The sequence below is a fragment of the Bidens hawaiensis genome, unplaced genomic scaffold (genome assembly GCF_021521415.1).
Source record: "Bidens hawaiensis isolate Kalapana, Puna unplaced genomic scaffold, B.hawaiensis_p1.1 tig00043465_1, whole genome shotgun sequence".
NCBI lineage: Eukaryota > Viridiplantae > Streptophyta > Magnoliopsida > Asterales > Asteraceae > Bidens > Bidens hawaiensis.
This window is the reverse complement of record NW_027497703.1, coordinates 63,671-82,053: the sequence shown is the minus strand read 5'-3', so window position 1 is coordinate 82,053 and position 18,383 is coordinate 63,671. Positions and strand designations below refer to the sequence as shown.

The following is an 18,383-nucleotide window of genomic DNA, read 5'->3' as shown; positions in this document are numbered from 1 at the left end:
AAAACCCTAGATTCAATTATCCAAAATCGATCAACGGTTGTTAAATTAGAGTTAGGGTTTTGTTAGACGGAACAAAACAATGAAAACCCACCTATCAATTACCTCTAATGATGCCGGAAAGTGGGTGAACGACGAGTTGGCCGGAATAAACTTGGATGAACAATTCAGAGATACTAACGAGTTTGTTGGTGTAAAAGTATGTTTGTAGCATGTTTAGAAGATGATTGAGATGTTACTTAGAGTTGTAATTGATACGTTGGATAATTATTTCGAGTTATTGAGATTTTAATAATATCCGGTGGGTTAAGTGATTAGTGGGTGTTAAAATGGGTTGATAATGGTGAAGTTAATCGCGTAATAATGTTTATAATTAGTGGAGACAACGTTTCTATGCATTAACGGATTGATTCGGATGTTAAAAGTGTGTTTTTAAGAGTCGCCGGAAATTTGTCGTCGTCGGCCGAAGCGCCTTGCCGGAAAAACGCGAGAAGAGAGAGAGGGAAAGGGCGGCTGGGTTTTTTTTTTAATAATAATATTATAATATAATTTCCAATTTACTCTTTAAGCCCTTCAAGTTTAAATAACTTATTTGTTGATTAATAAACTTAAATTACACTATCCACTTTGAACTTTATAAATATACAAAACTAGATTAGAACTTGATATTATTTAATATCTTTAGATTGTTTCCATTTTATACCCGATAAATTTAAACTTTGATTATTTATAGATTATTATAGCTCGGAGATTCGTTATTTGAACTAAACGGATAGATAATGAACGAATAATAACTATAAATCATCGTAATTAATATTAAATGATAAACGACAAACACGAATTTATTGAAACGTCACATCGGGTCGGTTTAATGAATACAAATACGAAAATATTTGACAAATGTCACAGTTACCGAGATTTAAACACTCATTAATGTTACAAAATTTTGTCTGGTATGTTTAATACAAAATACAAGGATTTAACTGATAACAAAATATGAGCCATCAGATTAAAACTGTCTACTATCTTCAACTCAAAAGTTTCCATCATTGAATTATCTTCTAAGCTCGATTACCTAAAAACATTTTTGTAAATATAGCACATGTATGGTGGTGGAACATTGACTGGTTCAAAAGTATCCCATAATTTGTTACACACACAAATATTATATGACACTCATTAGGCTGCTATGTCATGACCCTAAGAGCGTACTTACTAACACACACACACCCTTGGGCTGCCAATATGGGAAGTATTGAAATAACTTGGAACATCCAAAACTTGTTTATGGTTTAGCTATTGCTTAGGAGATAGATCAAGGAGTTATTTTGCATGAAATCGACGTGAAACACTCCCTGTAAAATACTTATAGGCCAAAACTCTCTAGATATGAATCAATAATCGTGGACACGTTATGAGCTTGTGTGTTAAATTGCATGCTGACTTAGCCGGTTAGACGAACCGTATGAAAATTGTAGGCGGATTTGACGGTTTGGCTGATTCATTATTTGCGAATAAGATAGCCATTAATTAGACGGAGTGGTGAGACGACCCACTTAATATGTAATCTTTATGATTAAGTCACCCTCTAGACGGGTCAGTCATCTAACCTTTCATACGGTATTCTAATATGACATTTCCACAACTATAGATTAAACCCTGAACTTTTAACTTTGATAAAATTACCAATAAATCCAATAAATTTTAAAGTTGACAAATTTCACATGAAAATTTTTTGGATGTTACAAAGAGTTAGCAATACACATCAAGTGTTACAAACTTGTTAAATCCATACAATTAATTATAACACATATTAGAATGGGTGGTTGGTATAAATTGTACCATAACATATTATGTTGTAGATATATATGCATATGATTTATCATAGAGTTTAAACAAATAATGAAATGTGGCGGTCTTGTGGTGTATCGACATAGGTATTATTTAATCAAGAGTTAATTGCAGTTTGCATACTTAGTTGCATCCTACTTTTGAAAAATGAGTAATTTGCATCCCTATGGTATCGGGCGAGATCACTCTGCATCACTTGTCTATCCTTCCGTTTAAAAAACAACTGAAATGACTTTTATGCCCTTTCATGATCTCCCTATTGCGTCCGGATGCTTTGTGTCCATGTAGTTTGCGTATCTATGTCTATTTCTCTCCAAATACAAAAAATTCAACCAAGTTAAAATTTTTAGACCACTCCCATTGGCAATCTCACAATCTCAATTTTACATTATAAAATTAGTTTCTCTCTCTCCAATCTACATAATTTAACTCACCCAATCTTTTATACACATTCACAACCCATCCCAACTTAAAAAAAATGTTTTTTTAGCGAAGTCCCTTTTTAATAAAATTTATATCGGAATGTTCATAATTTTTTTTTAAGAAATATCGTGTATTTAATTATTTTTTTAGTTAGAATATTAAAAGTTAATTAAATAATTAAGTTATCGGAGGTTAGTTTGGATTGCAATCTAGGTTTGCTCCACCAACCTAGATTGCCAATCTAGATTGCATTATTTTCTTTTTTCAATTTCTTTTTTAACTTTGGGCCCACCAATCTCATTATAAGATTACTAATGGAAGTAGTCTTATGCACAATAACTAACATAACTTAGTTATACTAAAAACATCCATAATCAATACGAACTAAGGTTACTATTAGTTACATACAAAGTTGATCAAAACTATTAAATGAATCAAGAAAAAAAAACTAATAAGGAAACACCTTGATAACAAAAACGCACATGCTCAACAAAAATTTTGATCAACTCCATTGTTAGAACTAGAGGTGCACAAATCGGTTAACCAGTTAACCATTAACCGGTTAATTTGGTAACCGGTTAGACCGGTTTTTCGGGTAGGGTAGTAACCAGTTTTGACCGGTTAGAGAATCGGTTATGACTGGACCAGTTAATTGGTTAATAACCGGTTTTTCATAAAATAATAATAAAAAAAATCGGTTAACTGGTTTATAACCGGTTTTGAGATCAAAATACAAACCGGTTACTAACCGATCTTAACCGCCGGTTAGTAACCGGTTAGGATTGGACCGGTTACAAACTCGGTTAGAAAAAACCGGTTAACCGGTTTCCGTGTGCACCTTTAGTTAGAACTTAGATTAGGGATGACAATGAAACCCGAACCCGATGGGAAAACCCGAAACCCGACATAAATGGGATGGGTAATACTCGACCCATTAAGGTTTGGGATTAGTTTTGAAATTTTTCGCGGGTTTGAGACGGGTTTGGGATTTCTAATATACCCGATTACCCGACCCGATTACCCTATAACATAAACCCATTTACCCGATTATATACCCGATGTACCCGATATAGCTTATTATATTATATATATATATATATATATATATATATATATATATATATATATATATATATATATATATATATTATATTCCAAATATATTATTTGTCGGAATTTGTTTATGTCAATTATTTGTGACATTACCATCTTTGTAATCGATTAGTTATATTTTGTCAAAACCCGGTAGAAATCTAGCGGGTTTTGAGCCGGGTATATCCGACGGATATTTTATTAAAACCAGATAAGAAACCCGAAACCCGATGGGAAAACCCGAAACCCAACGGGTAATTACCCAATTAAAACCTGATGGGTTTGGGACGGACTTTCAAAACCGGGTATGAGTTTGGGAATAACTAAACCCGACCCAAACTCGACCCATTGTCATCCATAACTTAGATGCGTTGCCTAAAAATCTAGGCCCCACTCTCAACGATTTTAATTTTAAACCTATTATTTTAATAGAATATTTAGGTCCATACAAACACGCTTATGGTTTAATAGAATATTTAGGTCCATACAAACACGCTTATATGTGGGCCTAGTAAGCCCAATATCTGCAACCGCAAAGGGAAAAACACTTGAACGAACCCAATGGAAGATTCCAAAGCAATCTAACAAACAATAACACAACTTGTACCTTAAAAAAAACCAGGAACCAGTAAAACTAATAAACACACATACATAATTTAACTAAACACCTAACCTAAATATAGACATCTGTTGATATACTGCTATAAACCAAGTACCAAAAATTATAACAAAAACATCCAAAATTCAACTCCTTTTTATATCTCTCAGATTAAAAAAAAAACACCAAACAATTGAATATAAGAATATTCATCCATCTATCATATCATCATCATCCATCTTACTATTTACAAATTCCAAGAAACAACACAACACACAACACAACGTGTTTGGGTCTCATTAGAATTCAATCAATCAATTTCTTATTTCAACAACAAAAATTAAATCATCACACTTTAAAGCACAAAACAAAACAAATAATTATGAAAAGATTAATCATCAGATCAAAGTTGTTCTTTCCTTGTTCCTTTGGAATTGATATTGAAACAAATAATAACAGTATCACATTCACATTCACATTCACATTCACATTCACATTCACATTCACATTCACATTCACATTCACATTCACATTCACATTCACATTCACATTCACATTTATATTATTATTATTTCCTCCCTCTCTCTCTCTCAAGAACAACATCCTCCTCCTTCCTTCTCTCTCTACCCCTTTATTATTATTATTATTATTATTATTATTATTATTATTATTATTATTATCAACCCTAATTGACCCATTTCGATTTACTCAACCAAATTGAAATTCGCTTCTGGGTTTTCTTTGATTGATGATAATAATTAGTGGGTCGGAATCTTTATGTTGAAATTCGACCTGGAACCCTAGTTTTTGTGGGTCTGATTATCTAGGGTTTCGTGGGTTTGTTCGATTCGATGGATACGGGTTCCGAAGGAGAAAGTAATCGAAACGTTAATGATCATAATAATGGTCAATCGGATGGATCTAAGAAGCCTAAACGGCAGATGAAGACCCCTTTTCAGCTTAATATGCTTGAAAAGACATATGCTTGTATGTGTTTTGTTAATTTAATTGATTTGTTTGTTGGTAATTTGTTGATTGTTGAAGTTTAAGATTTTAAAGATTTGATTTTTGAGCAGTTTTTTTGTGATTGGTGTTGTTTTGCAGCTGATATGTATCCGTCTGAGGCGGTAAGAGCACAGCTTTCGGAGTCTTTAGGGTTAACGGATCGACAACTGCAAATGTGGTTTTGTCACCGGCGGTTAAAGGATAAAAAGGAAGGAACTTTAAAGACGTCCGGTGGGGATCGTAAGGAGCTGATAAAACCGGTTAAACATGAGTTTGTTATGGTTGACCGTGGCGGTGGCGGTGTTGGTGTTGGTGGTGGTGGGAGTGACCATGGTTCGTGGTCGAGGTCGTATCGTGAGTCATGGGCCAGGTCAAAGTCTGGATCAGAGTCGGGTTCAGGGTCTGATTCGGATTCTAGTGAGTTCAATGAACCGTTGGTGCATAGCAGGGCGTATGAGTTGACTCAAGAGAGGATGATGTTAAGAAGGATAGTTGAGTGTGTTGAGGCTCAATTGGGTGAACCGTTAAGAGATGATGGACCAGCTCTTGGAACCGAGTTTGATGAACTGCCTCCGGGTGCATTTGGGACACCTATAGGTACCTTTTGTATTTGATAACAATGATATATTATGCAACTGTGAGTAATTGGAGTATGTGAGCATATATTGTAGCATATAGTATTTTCATATGTATTTTTCTTATTTGATGGAATGAAACAAACTTTTTATATGTTGCGGTTTCTTTATTTACATGATTAAATACATTATAGCTTAAATGCCTAATGCTTAAAGATCCAACATGGCCAAAAAATAGACCTTTAGAACTGAATATAGTTTTGTGGGCAATTCTTTAATTAAATCTTTATGTATAAATAGTATATTTATTATTATTATTCATATTTATTTATGAATGAGATATCTATTACACAATTTTGTTATTGTGAATGATGACATAGCTTTTATATTCATATCGTATTTGATGTTTTAGACATTCAGATTATTTCCTTTTTTCTTGGTTTTTTACTTATTATTTATTAATATTTATATATTTTTGTTTGGTGTTGCTTGTTTTGTAGCGGTGAAGAAGTCTCACGGTCAAACTAGTAGACGTTCGTATGAAAGAAATTTATTTGAGCATCCGCCAATGAAAGTTAGTCCTCTACTTTTACTACAATTCATTTACACACACACACACACACACACACATGTATGAAGAAGTCTCACGGTCAAACTACCTTTTTTTATAATATTTTGTAAATCTATAGGGTGACATGGCTAATCTTCAAGACAGTGGTGTTCCTAGTATAAAACATGAGCCATATGGAGCGGTTTCTCGGTTATATGATTCACCCATTAGTTACCCAAGTGACCAAAGATTAGTCCATAATGGTCTACCACTACCGACATATGGTGCCTCGGGACATGCAAAGGGTGTCAGTTTATCGATGCATAGAAGGGAAATGGGACATTTTTCTTCACCTATACATGATAACGACTTCATTCAACCCAATGAAGAAGTTATGCAAATGTGGAGAAAACGCAAGGTATACTTGTCATCGTTCTTGACATTAAGAGTGTAAATGAGCCGAGCGTGAGAGCTCGATTAGACTCGGCTCGTTCAACTTACAAGAGCTCAGGCTCGGCTTGTATTATCTATTAATTTTTATAGATTTAGAGTTATATGATTTGATTATAATTTTAAATAAATTTGTATTTAACATGTTAAAAGCGTATATAAAGAATAGGAGATCGTTTAGGCTTGCGAGCTAGATTGAGCTCTATAAGTGAAGCTCGGGCTATTTTATTAGACAAGCTTTTTTTAGGCTCGAGCTCGTTAGCTCGTTTAAGATCGGTTCCACTCTAGCTTTTAGTGAGCCGATCTTGAGTAGCTTATGAGCAGTGGCTCGGCTCGTTTACACCCCCAGTTGACATATGTAACATTGTGTTTTAATTTGTGGTTACACTTGCAGAGTGAAGATGGTGGGAGGGATGGTCCATCTGAAAAGAGGATGATGATGAAAGAGCTTGAAAAAAAAGATATGTTGAGGAAAAAGGTATGAGCTTTTTTAAAATAATTTTATTCTCAGGTCTTATTGTAAAGTTTATGTCATTGTGTTTTATTCTTATGTTAGAAAGAAGAACAAATGAAAAGGGATATGGAGAGACAAGACCGTGAGAGACGGAAGGAAGAAGAAAGACTTTTGCGGGAAAGGCAACGACTAGAAGAAAAATTCCAGCGTGAAGAAAGACGTGAAAGTGAACGCAGAGAAAAGTTTTTGCAAAAGGAATCTTTAAAGGTAATGATTTACCATTTTACTCCTGTAGTTAGGGTTGTTCAACAAGCTTGTGACTTGCTCGATAAACGCTTGTTTGAAGTCGGATCGTTTGTAAATGAGCCAAGCCCGAGCCAATGTAAGCTCGTTAGCTGGCTCCTTGTTTCGCTCGCCGGCTTGTTTAAATTAAAGCTTAAATTCTAAACCTCAAATTATACATTATCTGCATGTTAAAAATAAAATTAGTTTTTTTTTAAATAAATGAGCTGGCTCCACAAGTCAGCTCGAGATTTTTGCTGGCTTAGCTCAAGTTCAACGTTTCAGCTTTATCTGTAGTCGGTGTTTTGAGTTTGACTCTTTCAAATATATGTTTGACTTTGGTGAAGGCGGAGAGGCTAAGACAAAAAGAAGAGATTCGACGAGAAAAGGAAGCAATAAAAATGAAGGCTGCTATTGAGAAGGCAGCAGCACGGAAAATTGCTAAAGAGTCCATGGAACTAATTGAAGATGAACGCTTAGAATTGTTGGAATTAGCTGCATCTCATAAAGGGTTGACTTCAATAGTTTCACTTGACTATGAAACCTTGCAAAATCTTGATGCCTTTCGAGGTAGATACCACTTTTTTTGGCCATTATTCACTATGCGGGTCATAATGGGTTCATGTTAGAACATGTTTTTTTTCTTTTTACAAAATGGTCATTTTGGTTTGGGTCAGAACGGTTCTGGCAAAATAAGTTACGGGTCGGCAGGTTAACGGGGCAGAACGAGTCTTTTTAAAAAGGTAGTCTTGATTCGGGTCAGATACAGTTTTGACAAAAATTCTTACGGGTCGAGTCGAGCAGGGTAACGTTTTTTTTTAAAAAGATGGTCTTTTTTGGTTCGGGTCAAAAGTGGTTTCGACAATAAATACCTACGGATAAATGGGCTGTTATATAAATTGGAATACCAACAGTATTTAAATCTCCATGATAAAACCTTACTTTCCTGAATTGGAATTGAAATTGAAATTAAAGCAGATAATGGAAAGACATTTGTTTAAAATAGAAAACCAAAATTTAAGTAAACTCAAAAGAAAACAATATTATTCATCATTATACTTTATTGATTGCATTGCTTTTGTAACAAGATTTATCTATTTTAGATATTAGTGATAATGTATTTTTGTGTAACCTGTACTTATATGTGTTACATTATTGTCAGATCGTTTATGTGTGTTCCCACCAAAATCCGTGCAAGAGCGGTTTAAAAACCCGTTTTCGGTTCATCCATGGATTGATTCAGAAGAAAACGTTGGAAATCTTTTCATGGTAGTTTATTTTGCCTCTCTTCAGCATTTCACAATTCATGTTCTTTTTATTAACCGATTCAGAATAACCTTTACGTAACAGGTTAGGAGATTTTGTATGACGTTTGCCGACATTCTTGGGATTTGGCCGTTTACCCTTGATGAGTTTATTCAGGCTCTTCATGATTACGTGAGTTTCACACAAAATTTAGTGGTGTGCATGAAACCGAAATAAACCCAACCCAAAACCATCGCTTTGGTTTATATTTATTTCTGGTTTGGTTTCGGTTTTGCATGTACCGAAATGAACCATAAGACTGGAACTGACATTTATAACTGACATAACTGAGCCTATCTCAAAACTGACGGTTTGGTATTATGTTTTTTGAAAAACTGAATTTTCGGTTAGGTTTCAGTCTTCACATGTACTGAAATCTAAAACGAATTTGTATAAATAAAAAAAATGCCATAACCGAACTAACCCAAAACAGACAGTTTGGTTTTATGTTTTTCAAAAACTGAATTTTTGGTTCGGTTTCCGTTATGCATGCACCAAATGCCAAAACGAACCGTAAAACTGGAACCGACTTTTATATACCCGGCATAACTGACATAACCGAACCCAAACTAAACTCGATGGTTTCGTTTTATGTATATTTCAAAAACCGAATTTCTTACGCGGTTTCAATTTTGCATGTTTCGAAAACCGAAAAGAACCGTAAAAACCAAACCGACATCTATAATCCAACTGAACCCATAAAAACCGAAAAAATGACTTTTGTTATGGATTTGATGGGTTATAACTTATAGTTCTGTTTTTATATATATATATGTAATGGTGTAGCCCAAAAATGTTATTGCCAAATATGTAGTGATCAATAATTTATTAACTAAAGCAAATTTAGACTCAAAGTTTCAGGCCCAACTTCATTATTCTGGACCTTTTTTTGTTCGGCCCAAAAAGTTTAAGCCCAACTGGCAAAACCGACCCATTCACACCCTACAAAAATCTTTGTTTTTTTTTTCATTTCATTTCAAAGACCCTTTTAACAACTTTATTGTCATTTATTATTATATATATCAGGATTCAAGATTATTAGGAGAGGTTCACATTGCTCTCCTGAAGCTGATAATAAAAGATATTGAAGATGTTGCAAGGACGCCTTCTGGTGGGCCAGGCACTAATCAATACACTGTTGGTAATCCCGAGGGTAGTCATCCCCAAATTGTCGAAGGGGTAATTTGTTTTAGTTTCAAGATATTTGTTCACAATTGTCTTTAATATTATATATTGATGAATGTTTTATTTTTTCTTTTTGATATAGGCGTATTTGTGGGGCTTTGACATACGCAGCTGGCTTAAACATCTAAACCCATTAACATGGCCTGAAATACTTAGACAGTTTGCGTTATCTGCTGGTTTTGGGCCCCGATTGAAAAAAGATAAAGTTAAACATTCGGGCTTATTGCCTGAAAATGATGAGGTGCGTATCATGTTCTTTTTTTTTTCTTTTTGAATAAATTGTTGTTTGTGGTCTAAATTTATTAGTGAATTTAGAGGTGGCAATTTTCAACCCAATTAGGGGTGTAAAAGAGCCGAGTCTGAGCTCGTCTAGGCACGAGCGCAGCTCATTTAACTTACAACTCAAGCTCGAGCTCGGCCTGTGTTCAAGCTCGAGCCGGTTTATTATTTATTAATTAGTTTATATGCATCTATAATTTGTAAACATGTTATAATTATATTTTATATATATAACATAATGCATGTTATTTAGTCATTGTTATCAAAATTTTATATATAATAATATGTATTATATGAGTATCTGTTTAACATATAGAATAAAGGTTATATAAATAATAGGCTTGTTTAGGCTCGCGAGCCAGCTTTAGCTCGATAAGTGAAGCTCAAGCTCGTTTACGCTTGGATCGATTCGTACTTTTAGCGAGCGCCGAGCGATCTCTGGTAACTCACAAGCAGCTTGAATGGTTTACGCGTTTTCTTACAACCTTTGATATAAATCAGTTTATTATGTTAATAGTGTATTATTTTAATCATATTTACTTTGTGTTTGTATTTGCTTTTTCGAATTGATTATCTGTTTGTGGTTTAAAGTGTTCGTAATTGTTTTTAGGGTCTAGTTATTGTTTGCGGGTCCAATAATCATTCTTGATAATCACTTTCATATACGACTTGCTACAGCTTAAGGTTAGCCTGCGTATTTATCTGGTGTGTGTTTGTGCAGGTTAAAGGTTGTGAGGATGTAATCACCATGCTCCGGAATGGTTCGGGCTGCTGAGAATGCAGTCACATTGATGCAAGAAAAAGGGACCCACCTTCAAAAGAAGTCAAGACATCGCATGACTCCCGGGACACTCAAATTTGCTGCTTATCATGTTCTTTGTCTCGAGGGTAGCAAGGGCTTAAACGTTTTGGAACTTGCCGAAAAGATTCAGGTTGTTAAATTAAGATTGTATTTTGATGTTTCTTTTGTTATGAATAATATATCTTGACCACTCTATTTTAACAAAGGTTGTATTTTGACTTCTATTTTTCGATGAAGATTGCTTTTTGATTTTGATGTTTCTTTTGTTATGGAATAATACATCTTGAGCACTACTTTTTATCGAAGGTTGTATTTTGACCTCTCATTTTCCCGAAATATTGCATTACGAACGACATATTTTGATTTTTGACCACTCCTTTTTAACAAAGATTGCATTTTGATGTTTCTTTTGTTATGAATATTGTATTTTGACTGTTTATTTAAAACAAAGACTGTATTTTGACTTCTCTTTTTCCATAAAATTTGCATTTTGAGGTTTCTTTTGTTTTGAAAAATATATAGTTTGACCTCTGTTTTCTATCCAAGATTGTATTTTGACTTCTCTTTATCCATAAAGATTGCATTTTTGATGTTTCTTTTGTTGTGAAGAGCATATTTTGACCAATATATCTAAACCAAGATTGTATTTTGACTTCTATATATACCACTTTATTTTATTTTAACCAAGATTGTATTTTGACTTTTCGTTATCCCTGAAGATTGCTTTTTGACTGTTCTTTCTCTAACTTTTGAAGAAAACGGGTCTTCGTGATCTTACAACAAGCAAGACACCCGATGCTTCAATCTCGGTTGCGTTATCAAGGGACCAAATGTTGTTTGAAAGAATAGCTCCTTCCACTTATTGTGTTCGCCCTCCGTATAGGAAGGATCCTGCTACTGCTGATGAAGTAATTTCGTCGGCTAAAGAGAAGATACGAACTTATGCGAGCGGGATCTTATCCGGGGTCAATGTTGAGGATGTTGAGAAAGATGATGATTATGAATCTGAGGTTGTTGAGGGTCAAGAAATTGATGGTTTTGGTACTCCTACTATCAAAGATGCTAACTTTTACAATGAAGGTGTTAAAACATCCGTTTGTGAAGACGTTGATGTTGGTATAAAAACCGAGTTTGAAAATGCTGGTGAGTTCGTAATATAGCTCTCCTGCCTTAAAAGTGGTTTTTATTTTATAAGTAGGGGTGTAAAAGAGTCGAGCTTGAACTCAGCTCTTCTAACATACTTGAGCTTGTGCTTGGTCCGTGAGTAGATTTTCAAGCTCGAGCTCGATTATTTATTGTTTATTGATTAATTTATATGCATTTATAAGGATTTTGTGTGCGTTTATATGTGTATAATTTTAGTATATTAAATAAAATTTATATAAATATTAAGTTTCTTTAGGCTCGCGAGCCAGCTTGAGCTTGATGAGTGAAGCTCATGCTTGGCTCGTTTATTGAACAAGCTTATTCTAGGGTCGAGCTCATTTGAGCTTATTTTTTTCAACCTAATATTAGCTTCTTTTTTCTTTTCAAGGTGTCGGGTTGAGTAATATTAATCAAGAGAGTACCGAGATTGATGAAAGAAAATTAGGAGATCCGTGGGTTCAAGGGCTTACAGAAGGGGAATATTCAGATCTTTGTGTAGAGGACCGTCTTAATGCTCTCGTTGCTTTAATTGGTGTCGTCAATGAAGGAAACACTATTCGTCTTGTTCTTGAGGTAATAATTAAAAATCATAAATTTTCAAACTTTTTTAGTACATTATTTTAAAGTTTTATTCACCTTTTTTTATTGTATAAACCCTTTACAGGATCGGTTAGATTCTGCAACGTCTACCAGAAAGCAAATGTGGAGCGAATCACAACTCGATAAAAAACGTTTAAAGGAAGAATTCACAACCAAATTTCAAGATTATTCTTTTATTGCAAGTACAGAAGGCAGTCAAAGCCCGATGATTCAATCAACTGATAATAAAATTGACCGAAATCTACAAATTGGTCAAAATGGTTCCGTGGGCCTGACAAATGGTCAAAATCTAAATAATGGAAATAATACGACTGAAAGGTCACGTTTACGGTTGAAAGCTTATATTGGTCACAAAGCAGAGGAAATGTATGTTTATAGATCGTTGCCTTTGGGTCAGGATCGGAGGCGTAATCGATATTGGCAATTTGTGACGTCTAACTCCAGGCTTGATCCCGGGTCGGGCCGGATATTTGTTGAATTGCAAAATGGTTGTTGGAGGCTAATTGATTCAGAAGAGGTAAACTTGATAATATGTGTTTATTTAGATGCCAAAATACAATGCACAAGTCATAATCCTTTAATTTTGAGATATTGATTTCACTAATTTACTAAAGAATGGATTGATTTGGGTTAGGGCTGTAAACGAGCCGAGCCATGATGGGCCAAAGTCAAACGGGAACTTTTAATATTAAGAGAATTTTAATGTTTTTTTTTTAAATCTTTTTCATTAAAAGATGTCAAACGGGTTCAATTTAATGAGTTGATATTCACCCATAAGTGTATTATTAACGTATACAATCTCTGTACACGTTATGTGAACATTTAGATTAGTATTGTACTTATATGTTTTTTTGTTATCATATCTAACACGTCACTGTTCTGTTAACGAGCTGAGCCGGGCCCAGCTGACTTGTTTATCTTAATGAGCTGAAATGTTGAGCGCGCTATATTACAAAGTCACTGCGTTATATTTTACACGTACTGTTATATATTAAAAGAAAAAAAAACATTATCATTGACATACATATAGTGCATAATTAATAAACTACAAAATTCATAGTTTAAACACTTTGTTAAAATTTGGGCTTTAAGTTCAACGAGCCAGCTAAACGAGCGTGCTCGGGTTTGGTTTGTTTACAAACCAACCCGGCTCGGCTCGCTTAGGAATGGGCCGATTTTGAGCAAGCCACAAGCCGTGAGTTTTCTGAACAACCTGATACTTTGATCGTTCTTGAATTATGTAAAAGTAATATATAGTTACCAAAACTTTGTAAAGACTACTAACTAAAAGGCGGTAACTTTGATTTAAAAATTCTTGAAAAAGTTTCTTTAATTGTTGTTTAAATTATAAATATGAAACCATTTCAACTAATATTGTCATATTAAATGCAGGCATTTGATGCTCTTTTGTCATCATTGGATACACGTGGAGCCCGGGAATCTCACTTATACATAATGCTGCAAAAAATAGAATCTTCATTCAAAGAAAACATCAGAAGAAATTCAAACAATAAGTGTGTTTCAACATCCGATTCAACCGACTCATCAACGTTCAAGATCGAGTTCACAAGGAACGAATTGGAGAAAGAAAACGCTGTAAAACGGTACCAAGATTTAGAAAAGTGGATGTGGACGGAATGCTTATATTCATCAAATTTGTCGGCTAAGGCACATGGTAAACAATCGTGCACCCCGCTACAGGGGATTTGTGATTCATGTCACGGGTGTTATTGCTATGAGAAGGCTGTTTGTCCCCGATGCTATAGATTGTTCAGCACGTTTGGTGGCAAATTGTGTTATCCTGATTTAGATGTTCAAGATAATTTTCGTGAAGCTAACGATCCAAACGACTGGGATATCACCCATCCGATTAGAATCCGACTGATCAAATCTTTATTAACGATCTTGGAGGTAAGATCTATATGGGATTTAATATTCATCTTCTTAATATATTTTTAATCACCTTTTTGTTATTTGTGTTTATATCTTCTTAATATATTTTTAATCCGAGCTTTTTTAGGCTCGAGCACGGCTCGTGAGTAGCTTTCAAGCTCCAGCTAGGCTTGTTTTTTTTTTATTATTGGCCTTACATACATAAGTTAATTAAAATTTGAATATATAACATTTATCATAAATTTTTTTATGCAAAATAATTGTTTTATAAATTCATATTTAATATATTAAATAAAAGTTATATGATGCTTGGCTTGCTTATTGTATTGTAATTAATTTATATCATAGTATTATGTATAATAATACTACAATAGTATTTATGTTGTGTTTATTTATATCATAGTATTATATACAATAATAATTATTATTAATATGTAATTATATATTTAGTATATTAAATAATGATTATATAAATATTGAGCTTGTTTAGGCATGTAGTAAACGAAGCCCGAGCTCTGCTCGTTTAAGCTCGGTTCTAGTCGATCTTTTAGCGAGCTGATCTCAACTAGCTCACAAGGGGCCTTATGATTTGACTTTTGACAAATTTTATGGAAACGTCACAGGCTTGCGTCCCATGTGAGGCCCTGCAATCTTCTTGGACCGAAAACAGTCGGAACATTTGGGGTTCAAAGTTGCATGATTCATCGTCTCCCGCGGATCTTTTACAGGTACAACTCAAGAAAACGGTTTTTATATTTAAAAAAAGATGCTGTTTTTGTAATATAACGTGGGTAAAATCTGGTGGTTGCAGGTTCTTACGCAGTTTGAGAGTGTCATAAAACGGGACTATTTGTCTTTAGAGTTTGAGACTACTGAGGAACTGCTTGGGACTGCCGGCTTATCGGGCCAGGTGGGGTCGGGTGCAGGGTCGATTCCTGTACTTCCATGGATACCACAAACAACAGCTGCTGTATGTCTCAGGCTTTTGGAGCTTGATGGTTTAATTTCATACACTCCTGAACAGAAAGCTGAGCTGAGGATGGTACACGAAGCAAACGATCTTGTGGTCGAGGTATACTTGAATTATATGAGTCATATGAGGTTATATGGACCGTATGTCTTTTCAAACCACAGACCTATCACATTATCACATATGTCATACATGCAGTATAAAGCGAACTTTTACACCATACTCTACCCGTATAGAAACTGACACAACACACCACTGTCACATCTGTCAGTTTCAGTAAGTTGCACGAGCCCATATAATACCTTATACGCTTTGTATGAACATTTTGGCTGTATCATACGGGTCGTTTGTGATCAGAGAGCCCGTGTGATTTGGCGAAAAAGTCATACAGGCCCACATGACATCTGATACAACACACCGTCACATCAGTCAGTTTCAGTATAGTTATACGAGCCCGTATGAATTGTCAGTGGTGTATGCCTAATATGCCAGTGGTCTGCACTTATCATATTCTTCACGGTTTCTTGAAATAATTTATGTTAGCTATGAACCGGTTAAGGTTAATTAACTTTCAGACATTAATCTAGTCTTTTAACGTGTTTCTCCACAGAAAACTCCATTAAAGTTCACATTTTTAAAGAACATTGGGAAAACCGTGAACACAGACCACAACAAACTTATAAAACCGCCTCGTGGTGGCAGTGGTGGTCGTAGTCGTGGTGGTGTGAGGTTGCAGAAACGGTCGGCAGACTTATCGGTGTTCGGCGGCAGACAAAACTTCAAAGCCGATGCCACAACGAGTCAAGTTATTCAACCTCAAACACATGAAACGGGCCCATCAACCGTAGGGGAAAGAATAATTGAAAAGGCTCAAGAAGACGAGTCCGTTAGGAACTTTAATGTTGATGAATGGATTCTTGAACCCGTTGACAAAATGGAGACTGACAACACTAGTTTCCATGTTAGCGAAGAAGAAACGAGTGAATCCGATGATGAGGGCGAGGGAGATCAAGTTGGGTATGAAATGGAAAACGGAGAAAGTTCAGGGTATGGACTTGTAAATAATAACGAAAGCCGATGGGGTGAAATGGAAATTAGTGATGAAGAGGGGTTTGAAAATGTTGGAGAAGATGATGAGATTGTGAATGATGATTATATTGATGGAAATGATGGAAGGCATTTTAAGGTTGAAGATTCGGATTCGGATTCTTTTGGTTCGGGTGAATATAGCGATTGAAGCCTCGAAACATGACGAGACGAATATTAATATCAATTTTGGAGGGTAGATGATGTTTAGAGTTTATTTTTTTCTTTCGGTTTTTTTAGTTTTTATACTGCATTATATAACTTGTAGTTGTGTTGTTAATCATAATCATGTAGGAAACTAAATAACAACAAAAAACACAAAAGGAATTTTACTTGTGTCATGGTAAAAAGATTATTTAGGCGAGTTTATGCGATGCTGGTTAAGATGATTTTAGCTTTCATGATGGGGTTATTTATGGTATGTTGTGAAATATGATGATGGTCTTTAGGGGTGTTCTTCAGATTTGTTTTTCGGATTTCGGGTTTTTTGGGTCGGGTTGTTCGGGTTTCAAAGTTTTAAATCTTGACCCGAAACTCGACCCAAATCTCTCTCGGGTTTTTCGGGTTTGGGTTTTTTCGGGTTGGGTTAATCGGGTTTCGTGTATCCTATAAAAAGACACAAAACCAAAATTTTTTTAAAAACTATAATGCTAAAATTAAAGCAAAATATTCTTCTTTGCTTATAACATATATTATCAAATAATAAATTAACCTAACTTGATAAAACAATTCAAAAGAAGAGTAAAACTAACTTGAACTATAACCGTATTCAATCGGGTGTGATTTGGTTGTTCGATTATTGTTGCTATTATTAATAAACGGAATCCATAAATTAATAATAAGCAATCGATCCATAATAGTTAAAAAAACAACAGTCGATTACTATTAGAGCCAAATTTCGATAACTTTAGTGACTAAGACTTAGCCTATTATACATATAAATATATTTAATTTCAAAACTAAAAGTTTATTCGGGTTGACCCAAATCTTATAAATCAAACCCGAGAACCAACCCGAATTATTTCGGTTCGGGTTAGTTCGGGTTCGGGTATGAGTTTTTTCGGGTTGGGTTTCAGGTAAAACTGACAGCCCTAATGGTCTTTTACACAAACTAATTCTTTGATAAAACTCCACTTTTGTATGTAATGTTTTGTCTAAACTTCTACCGGTATTACCAGTACTTCTAAACCCGTGCATGCCATAAAACTATTTTTTCACATGTCATTTTACTATATTAGCCAACTAGGATGCAAACTAATATTATTAATATTTATAAACTCAATTAACAAATTTGCATTTTTTAACCGCCCGGACTATATCCTTGTAGAAAAAAAGAATGAAAGTGAGCCAAAGTGTTTTATAAGGTAAGTAAAATATATAACTTTGGTGGCTAAAACATGACGGATAAGAGAGAAAATCAAGACGGCTAAGAGAGAGACAAAATGTGAGCCGACTAAATATTTAATTTGGTGGTTAAAGTACTTAATATGGCGGCTAAATGAAGATGGCTAAGAGAGAAAAACAAGAAAGCTGGCTAATTATTTAATTGGTTTGGTAAATATTTTAAATTTTGGCGGCTAAAAGAAAAAAAAAAGACGGCTAAGTGAACTTTAACCTACAAGCCGAGTTTGAGCAGGCTAAGTGAATAGACACATATCCCGAAGCCTGATAAGAGTCAAGGATGCCGGCTAAATAACCATAGATGCATGCTAAGTTTACTTTCATATGTTAAAGGTGGGTCACGTTTACATTTCACAAAATTTCGTGTCCATAAAGTGGCGGCTAAGTTTAGTCGGCTTCGCTGACGTGTCACTTGTTTATTCATCAAAAACTTAATAAT

At 34.6% G+C, this 18,383-nt stretch overlaps 1 pseudogene across 1 annotated transcript; it reads left to right on the top strand.

Moving 5' to 3' along the window:
• The first annotated feature begins 4,596 nt into the window (after positions 1–4,596).
• On the top strand, positions 4,597–16,836 carry LOC143594319 (homeobox-DDT domain protein RLT1-like; annotated as a pseudogene). Its single transcript, XR_013146317.1, has 19 exons — positions 4,597–4,948; positions 5,066–5,563; positions 6,042–6,115; positions 6,231–6,509; positions 6,936–7,019; positions 7,098–7,262; positions 7,625–7,847; positions 8,440–8,546; positions 8,628–8,714; positions 9,609–9,761; positions 9,850–10,008; positions 10,768–10,978; positions 11,604–11,991; positions 12,383–12,567; positions 12,659–13,111; positions 13,987–14,505; positions 15,111–15,215; positions 15,299–15,559; positions 16,068–16,836. The product of XR_013146317.1 is annotated as a homeobox-DDT domain protein RLT1-like (transcript).
• The last annotated feature ends 1,547 nt before the right edge of the window (positions 16,837–18,383 follow it).